We start from the raw sequence: 10,361 nt of genomic DNA on the forward strand, positions 1-10,361 counted from the left end.
TTTTTTTTTTTAATGATTTTCAAAGCAAGGTAAGAAAATTATAGCTGGCTCTTGTTTCATTCAACGTAATACATCAATTACAATAATTATTTCTAAATATACCATTATTCATCATTAGAAAAATTAAATGGTAAGCAATTATGAAATTAACAAAATGAAAATTTCAAAACCCAGCACTAGCAGGATGTGAGGAAAGTTGTATACTTAAAGATTGATGATGGTGTATCAGCTACAAGCTGATAGTCTTTCAGGGAGCAATCTCGCCATATGTAATAAGATCTACAAGCAATTCACGTCTCTCACCCACAGAACCTACCTTGGAAACTAAACCCTAAAGAAATACTCTCTAAGTAAAATAAATGTAATCTGTTCACCAATGTTTATTGATGCTTTTTGTAACAGTTAAACTTGGGAAAAATCCAAGTATCAAGCCACAAGAGAACACTTACATAATCAATCATGGTATAATAAAAGATGCAAGTATTAATCCAGAATCTTTGCTCCCTTCCTGTAAGATATCCCATTCTATTCCCTGTGACTTGCCTGGGAAGCACGTGGGATGAGTGGAGGTCCTCAACCCAATGATTCTTGGCTTGGTCATGTGATATACTTTGGCCAATGGGATATAAACAACCTATTGACCACCCCCTCACACAGCAGCTTTCAATGAGGTTATGTGCTCCTCATTACATTACCACTCTCAGTCATGGGAACAGCATGTACAGACAGGGGCTGTCTTTCAGCCTATATCCCTGAATGAGAGGACACTGAGGAGCTGAACTGAGCCCAGTCAAGCCTCCAACCCCACCAACGGCACTCACATAACATAGACAAAAAAATTAATGTTTGTTGTCATAAGCCAGCAAGATGCTGGAACCTTTTCTGTTACCATAGCAAAAGCTCACAATACAACAGTTAGCTTGATGACAATAATTTGTCATCAAGATATGGCAAGTTATATAGTAGCTGATATAGCAAACAATCTATTTGAAAAAAACTGGTGAAAAAGTAGAATAAAAAAAGTAGACATAAGATATCAATATAGGGCAAACCAATGAGCACTAGAAATTAATTGAAAATGATATAATCATTTATAATTATTTATTTTTGTCAACCAAGTATGTGTTCATACTTCACCTGCACCTACATCTATATTGCCGTATCTTTTAATTCTCATTTAGATGGTACCTCTTTATGTATATCTTTTTTTCAACAATTTTGTATATACCATATTCATAACAGAAATATTTCTATCCAACATACTTTTTTCTGCTTCAATGATGTAAATATTAGTGAACCCTTATGGCAAAATTAAATCTAGTGCAAAGGTTAATTATTATTCAGCCTTTCACATGTACGATTTAGGGTTCAACAATTCTTTTGTCAGACTATAAAGAAGGCAACTGTAAAAAACAGACAAAAGCAAGAGTCAGAAGAAAGTTATTTGCTGGGCCAGGTGCGGTGGTTCACACGTGTAATCTTAGCACTTTGAGGGGCTGAGGAGGGCAGATCACCTGATGTCAGGAATTCGAGACCAGCTTAGCCAACATGGTGAAACCCCATCTCTACTAAAAAATACAAAAATTAGCTGGGCATAGTGGCACAAAACTGTAATCCCAGCTACTCAGGAGACTGAAGCAGGAGAACTGCTTGAAACTGGGAAGCGGAGGTTGCAGTGAGCTGAGATCATGCCACCGCACTCCAGCCTGAGCAACAGAGCGAGACTCCATCTCAAAAGAATAACAAACAAACAAAAAAAGAAAGTATTTGGTGGGATAATCTACTTCCTTGTCATCAAACATTGTGTGAAAGCAAGATCTCAAAGACCCTCACCTATCTGAACATAAAGCTGTTACCACTGCATTTATCTTTATGACCTATGCTACAAATTCCATTGCATCTGTATGATTCAAGAATCACAAAAATGTTCATTATATCAATCTCACTCATAATTCATCCTAAAATAAATTCAACAATAAAGTTATTAAAGTGAATCATCTTCATTATCATCTTCTACGCAATAGCAAGAAATGTATAATGTATATACTATCAATAATAACAAAAAAAGGCCAAGGTTAAAGGTGGCTCACACCTATAAACCCAGCATTTTGAAAGGCCGTGGCGGGAGTGGGGTGGGGTGGGGTGGGGGTCGTGCTGGGGTGGAAGTGGAAGGCATACTTGGGACCAGGAGTCTGAGACCAGCCTAGGCAACATGATGAAACCTAGCTCTACAAAAAATTTAAAAATGTGGCAGAGCATGTTGGTATACATTTGTTGTCCTATCTACTCAGGAGGCTAAGGTGGAAGGATTGCTTGAGCCCAGGAATTCAAGGTGCAGTGAGTTAAATCATACCACTGCACTCTAGCCTGGGCAACAGAGCAAGACCCTGTCTTTAAAAAAGTAATTAGTGTTTTTTTCGGGGCCGGCCGCGGTGGCTCAAGCCTGTAATCCCAGCACTTTGGGAGGCCGAGGCGGGTGGATCACGAGGTCAACAGATCAAGACCATCCTGGTCAACATGGTGAAACCCCATCTCTACTAAAACTACAAAAAATTAGCTGGGCATGGTGGCACGTGCCTGTAATCCCAGCTACTCAGGAGGCTGAGGCAGGAGAATTGCCTAAACCCAGGAGGCGGAGGTTGCGGTGAGCCGAGATCGCGCCATTGCACTCCAGCCTGGGTAACAAGAGTGAAACTCCGTCTCAAAAAAAAAAAAAAAAAGTAATTAGTTTTTTTTTAAGAGGATTTATAGTATATTAATTGCATGTAAAGATACTACAAATATTAGTTATTAAGACTACAAGTTGGCTGGGCATGGTGGCTCATACCTATAATTCCAGCACTTTGGGAGGCTGAGGTAGGAGGATCACTTGAGCCCAGGAGTTGGAGACCAGCCTGTGTAACCTAGTGATACCCTGTCTCTCCAAAAATTAAAAAATTAGCTGGAAATGGTAGTACGTGCCTGTATTCCTTACTACTCAGGAGGATGAGGTAGGAAGATCTCAAGATCGTCTCAAAAAATTAAAAAAGGACAAAAATTATGCATATATTGTGAAGAAGTATATAAAATTACCACTATGAAATTATGGCTACATATGAACATTAACTATTAGGTTGATGCAAAAGTAATTGTGGTTTTTGCCATTACTTTTAATGGCAAAAACTGTGATTACTTTTGCACCAACCTAAAAAAACATGAAAAACATTGTAAATAGCTGGTCATAGATTTGTGGGTATGTTTATACCAATTTTTTTAAACATGCCGATCCATTGAGAGAAAAAATGTCTAATATTTGTATTTACAAAATCTGTACTTGCTATGAAATATATCCACGTCTCTCAGTTACAAAGGAAGCTCAAGTATGCTTCAAGTTTCTAAAAAACAATTGCTGTTAAATATCTTTCTAATTAGGACAACCTCGAGTTAGTAAACAAAGCACATTAAGTTTGATTTTTATCATTTCATGATAACTTGAGTTCATTCCTGGAACATCAATTGTTTTTACTATATTCCCTAATTTAAAGATACCGTTCACTGCTGGGGAAAGAATGAGTATCCCGGTAGACACTAATGAGTAGAAGGGCCGCTGCAGGTCAGGTCTAGGTAATGTTTTCCTTTTTGCCTTTGAGAAGTGGTGATGAAGAGTGGATACAAATAAGCTCTGGATTCATGCCCAGATTTGACACTAGGCTCCATCATTCACTAGTATTGGCATGCCATGATGTTACATAGTAAATTAGTATTTATTTACTAGCTGTGGCATCTTATGCAAGTTATTTAGCCTTTCTAAGCCTTAGTCTTCCCATCTATAATTGGCCAATGATAGCGCTTACTTCACAGAGTTTTAAGGATCAAGAAAGATAATCCACTTAAAGTGCTGGACAAAGTACTTGCACATGGTAAGTACTATAGTACCTAAATGCTGATTAATATTAGTCTCTCTCTGCTGGTCATCTAAGGTGTCATCAGGCTTACATCTTACCATTGCCTATAGCTACTTCTAATTTCTGTCTCTAACCACTGTTCCTCCAGTCCTCTTAGGCATCTGTGATGGACTAGGACTCGTAAGAGTAATTTGATAACCATCTATGACGGTGCTGTCCAAAAGAAATATAATTTGATCCATAAAGGCAAGCAAGCCACATATGTAATTTTCGATTTCCTAGTAGTCACATACAAAAGCAAATCAAGACAGGTGAAATTAACTGATAACAGATTTATCTCAATCAATATACACAAAATATTATGTCAACACATAATAAACTTAAAATATGAGTATTTTACATTGCTTTTGTTTTTGTCCTCAGTGTTCAAAGTCCCTTGTGTATTTGACACTGACAGCAACATCTCAGTTCAAACTAGCCACATATCAAATGCTAAACAGCCACATGGGGCTAAAGTCTACATTATTAGTTGCTGATTTTTTTGAAGATTATGGCCACAGAAAAATATCTCCACTTTCAAAAACATCGGAATGCATTTATTAAACAAACTGGACAGACAAAAAGAAAGAATGAATGGGAGGAGGAGGGAACATATGTACTTGACCTACACAGACTTCTGAGCCTAACGTGGTGGCGAAGAACTTGGGCTGTGAAATCAGAGAGAACTGGTTCACATGCCGCTTATTCCACTCACTAGCTGTGAGAATTGAGCAAATAACTGCTTTAATTTTCACATTTCTTAAGGATAAACTATAGATAAAAACAACATCTCTTTTAAAATGTTGTTATGAGCTTAAAGGCAGAAAGGGGGTTTCTATACACAAAACTCTGCTGTATAAAAGGCCAAAGGTGGGAGTGGGGAAAACTGATGAAGACAATACTGAGCAAATTAGCTTGACATAAGTAAAGGGGCCATTTATATTGTTTATATTCACAATGCCTGTTACGTGCCCAATTACACAAAACAACTTGAACAGAGGCAGCTATTAATAAAATAATTGGAATGGCATTTCTAAAGCTCTCAATGGCTTACACCTCCCTAGCCTGTCTGCTTGCTCGCTTCTTGGCGGTATTGTAAGTAAGTGGGGGAGAAGGAGGGCTGAAGCCCAGAATTTGCAAAACCAAGATTTTTCAATAGTGTATATATGAATATTAACCACATTTTCTAGCCTCAATAAGCCAGACAAATGGATATATCTGAATCTTTCTTTGACGGATGAGGTTCTTACCGTGTCGCGAATTTAAACCGAACATTACTCTTCAATGTACTATAAAGCCATAAAATTAAACTAAATGCTTACTGTTCTTTAAACTTTTCTTGAAAACTGGTTTTGTGAATAATTCCTGATATTTTACTTTTGAATTTGCTCTTGTTATGTGCTACAAAATACCAAAGTCTGGCTATTTAAAAAATTAAAGTTAGTTCTGGTCTGCTAATGATGACTTTAATTGTTTAATCATTTTAAAAATCCAAGTCACTATATGGTTTAAATTAAATGTTGAGTTTCTTAAAGACAACAAATATGTCTTCTCTATTTCAGGTACCTTCTAAATCCAGATTTTTCTGGTAAGTATTCCATGTACTATGAGTGCCCTTCCATATTACAGGTGTTCCATAAAATAGATTTTTTAAATAATTCTTACTAAAATATATTTAGCTTGGAAACATTTTCATTCACTGCAGGACTTCTCAGAGTCTTTAATATGTCAGCATACACAGTTTCAAAGTACTATGCGCAGTCATTATTACAGTTTTATCATCTACAAATGAGAAAAAATGCAAACCAAGAACCAAACAATAAGGAGATAGCCTCATTATCCCATGGAAATAGTCGGCTTTCGCATTTCTGGCCTGATGTGCTGTTCACTGTGCATTTCTCTTTTATCATACCCAAAAAGATATGAATGTTGAATACATATACGGTAATTAATCTATCAGACTCCTCCAAACTAATTTATTACAAAGGAGTAATTTATTATTATTCGAGCTAATTTATTACAAAGGAAGGAAGGGAAGGGAGAGGAGTGAGGGGTGAGAAAGGGAATAAAGGAGAGGGAGGAGGGAAGAGGGGCGGAGGGAGGAAACTGGTTTGAATAACTTACTACATATTCACCGGCAAAGCGAAAACTCCCGAACACATTCATAAGGATGAAGGGGCACAAAGTACACACTCACACCTAACCTGGTACTCAGAAAACAAGCCTCATTTTAAGAACAACCAAACAGCTGCTCAGCAAAAGCACTGCACAAATCATCCTCTCCAGCCTTTATTTTTAGATGCCTCTTAAGTAAAACAATAATTTTCTAAAGACTATAATTAAGATTGGAAGGTGTCATTTCATTACTTTGGGGTTTTAATTTGTTTCACATCAGTCCCATTTTTCCCCACATGAATCACATAATTATATAATATTCCATAATAAATTCCTTACCTTTGAATAAAATGTATATGATCTTTTTAAAATGTGCCAATTTAAAAAGCACAATCCACCCAGTAAGTTAGTCATTATAACCCACGGATTTAAACACTAAGGAATCTAAAAGTCAGCCCCATTTTTCAAAAGATAAATTGGAGACTTGCTTATATGTCAAAAAAATGTGTACCTTCATCATCTAAAGCACATTTTACAAAATGTATAATGCAAAAGAATAGGCCTGATAGATTGCAGTATTTCCTGGGCAGAAGGGAATGCTAATTGCCTCCTGGAGTCTTAAATAAAACCTAATTGTTGGCTTGGGCTGTCACCACTGACCCTGGTAACAGACTGGTGCACCGTTCATAAACGTAATACAGCATAATCCTCCTTTATTATGGTTATTACAGCTCTTCAGTGGGACACGTCCGCCACAAAAATAAACTCTACAGCTTCTCCTCTAAATGGAGGTGTCACTTCTCCACCCCAGAGCGAGCAGCGCTGAGGGCAGAAATCACTCTGTCCAAGTGGTACCACTTCACAGCCTAGACCTACTTCCCAACTTGGACTCACACACACCCATAGACACCACTACAGAAACCATGAACACCCTCCATGGTGATGGGGGAAAAGAGAGGACGGGGAGCATGAACAGCTATTTATTTTTAAAAAAAAAAAAAAAGAATCTCCCACCAACAACCAAATGGGAAAATCAAAAGAAGAGTATCTAATAGAAACCATGGGTTTGACTTAGGAAATCCATGTATAAATCCATCAGATATACAAGCAAAATTTCAGATATTGAACCCAAGAAGTATTCCTTTCAATTTGTTTTGAAGTTTTTTTGGGACACACTCTTAAAAAAATTACTTCAATTAAAAGCATTTATCTTACATCTACTACTCATCAATTCCCCAAACATTTATTGAACATCTATTCTGCATCAGATGCCATTAACCCAAGGATAAACAAATTACAGAATATGTCCCCAGAGTTGCGAAGATAAGTAGACAGCACAGTACTGTAAGAAGGCAGAGAAGATCACAATGATAATATATATCCAACGATGACAAAGATAATGATATCCCTATTTTATGGATATTATTATCCCTAATAAGAAAAAGGGAGCATCAGATAAAACCTCCGAAAAAGATAAAAATCACATAAACATTAAAGAGTGAGGATGAGATGATCATGTGATCAGATGTGAAAAAGAATTGGAGTGGAGGCAAGAAGTAACAATAACAGCATGAGGCAAAGCAACAGGTTTCAACCCTGAGGAATGTTTGGAGAAGGTTCACAGGCAGCCAAGAGATGTTTAGGGGAGAGGCCAGACACAGCTAGGAAGTTAGGTGGGATCAAGAACTATGCAGAGCCTTGGCTGTGTTCACACCTGATCTCACCTGCCCTTCCCTCCCACAGTCTTGAGTGTGGCAGATTGAGAGTTGAGGGGTTAGTTTCTGGATCTTGTCCAAATTTAGTGAAATGTGGAAGTCAACCAGGCCAATGAAGGAATTAAATGTAAATTCCAAGAGGGCCTTCACAGTCCACAGGGTTGCAGTGGACTTGGGCAACAGATGTTATTCTTAGCTCATCTGTTATGTGATGGTGATTTACCTGTCCATTTCCTACCCAAAAGCCCGTCAGAAAGCAGTATTTAGAGAAAACCACTTTACATTGTTGTTAAACTCCTGATTGCTGCCCTTAAGAATATATACGTATGTATTCATGGGAACATTTTTTCTCGGTATTTGTATGATTCGCATATTATATTGTGCTGAGTGAGCTCCTGTGTGCTTTAGACAAAAATAAATGAGACTGTGTGTTTACATTTTTTAAAAATAGCTATGCAGAGCCTTGAGTGCTCTGCTAGAGAGTGTGTACTTTAATCATAAGCAGTTTTTAAAATGAAATATTTTAGAAGGGAAAATGTAATAAACACACATTTCCATCACTCAGCTTAGGAAACAAAACAATATCTCATGTCTGTCTCACCTCCACCCCTGCCCACCACACCCTGTATTTTGTATTTATCCTTCTGGTATTTCCTTCCACCTTTACTACATACACACACATATATATGTGTATGTTATATATGTGTGTGTGTACACACATGTATGAATGCATGTATGTAGTAAAGCTATAAGGAAACTATGTGTTTGTGTGTGTGTGTGTGTGTGTGTGTGTGTGTGTGTGTGTGTGTATGTAAACAATATACGGTGGTAAGGAAGATTTTAAGCAGAAGAGTGAAAATATCAGACATATCTTAGAAGAGACTCTAGCATAGAAGGCAGACTGGTGCCCAAACTGAGAGAGGGGTCAGCTTACACAAAGTGGTGCCACAAGGGGTATCTGTCGTAACGATGCAGAAGGGGCAGCCTCGGTCCCACAGGGCCTTCCTGGGCAAGGCACAGGCAGACCTGCATGGACAGTTACAGGGACGGACCAGCAGTGGCAGTTCCCAGGCAGCCGACAGGCCAATGAGAAGAAGAGGCAGGTTAACCAGGACACAGAGCAACTGTGAGGTCAATGCCAAGGCCAGAATGCAAAAGGGCCTAACTCAGAGATCGGGGAAGGCTGCCCAGAAGAAGTGGTATTGAAGGAGGGCTCGGAGGGGTGGTTTTGATAGGCAATGATGAGTGTTAGGATACTTAAGCAAGGAAACAGCACAATATTAGGTGGAAAATGACTGGGCTTGTTCAGGAAACACCTGCAGTTTGGCAAAACCCTGAGGAATCATGGGACATAAATCTGAAGAAATCAGAGGCCCACCTGGGAATTATTTGTGGGGAACCTTAAACATCAAGCTGAAGTATATACGTAATTCACGACAAATTCACTTTCATGACCATGAAATCTGCCTTAATCCCCTGGACTTAGGAACTAAAATAATGGTGAGAGCCAAGCCTGTGATTTGGGGGGAAATATCAATGATATCACTGCGGCTTATTACAGTTCTATAAGTAGAACAGGCTGTCTTGGTTATGAGCGGGCTGGCAAGTCTGCCTTGACGTGGTATTGTGGGATCTCTTCATCTTTCTCTCACTGTAAAAACTAGTAACTTAAAGTTTGAATAATGGGAGATTCAGCCTTTTTCTCTTTTATATATGATACAAAAGAAAATAATGCATAGGAAGGAAATTAAGCATATTCAAATCAGTAAATCCAAACCTGAAATGTTCCTGCTTCCTAACCCTTCTGTGATATTTATTCTCCATGATCGCCAACACTTCCTAGGCTTGAAAATGAGAGAAAAAAATTACCACGTTTTCTAAGTATCCAAATATAGCAAAATAATATTCAGAACCATAGTATGAGTAACTTCAGAAAATAGCTTAAAAATGGAATTTGTCTTCTCAAATGAAGTCACTAAGATATGTATAATAAATGCTGATATGTTTAATTTTTTTTAATCACATATAGTCATTAACAAGATGTAATTTTCCTGGAGCATAGTAATTATTTATTATTTTTTTTTGCAATTATTTATTAAAGGATAAATAATAAATTACACACTAGGCTGGGCTCTTATCCCTCAGGTCAGCATTTCAGAAATGCATTCAGTGATTCTATAACACTTTTTTAAAATAATCGACTCCATTTCATTATCTGCAAAATGGCGGCAACATCATCATCATCATGGCTGTTGTTACCCAACCTCCACATAAGATGGACTGAATAAGATCCCTATAGGGGAGGCCTGTAACTTAGTGGAGGAGAGGGGAAAGTAAACAAGTAGAATATGGTAAACTCACCAATGTAGGTAATTTCAAAGTGCTATGGGACTATAAAGAAAGGAATGGGCCGCGCGCGGTGGCTCAAGCCTGTAATCCCAGCACTTTGGGAGGCCAAGGCAGGTGGATCACGAGGTCAACAGATCAAGACCATCCTGGTCAACACGGTGAAACCCCGTCTCTACTAAAAATACAAAAAATTAGCTGGGCATGGTGGCGCGTGCCTGTAATCCCAGCTACTCAGGAGGCTGAGGCAGGAGAATTGCCT

At 38.1% G+C, this 10,361-nt stretch overlaps 1 protein-coding gene across 1 annotated transcript in view; it reads right to left on the reverse strand.

Annotated features, from left to right (window-relative positions):
* Positions 1–10,361, reverse strand: part of LOC108289694 (tyrosine-protein phosphatase non-receptor type 14-like) — a gene marked incomplete at its 3' end in the record, with an annotated part of 135,155 nt that overhangs the window by 116,869 nt on the left and 7,925 nt on the right. The gene's annotated exons all lie outside the window — the stretch shown is intronic.

Source organism: Cebus imitator, unplaced genomic scaffold (assembly GCF_001604975.1).
Source record: "Cebus imitator isolate Cc_AM_T3 unplaced genomic scaffold, Cebus_imitator-1.0 Scaffold411, whole genome shotgun sequence".
NCBI lineage: Eukaryota > Metazoa > Chordata > Mammalia > Primates > Cebidae > Cebus > Cebus imitator.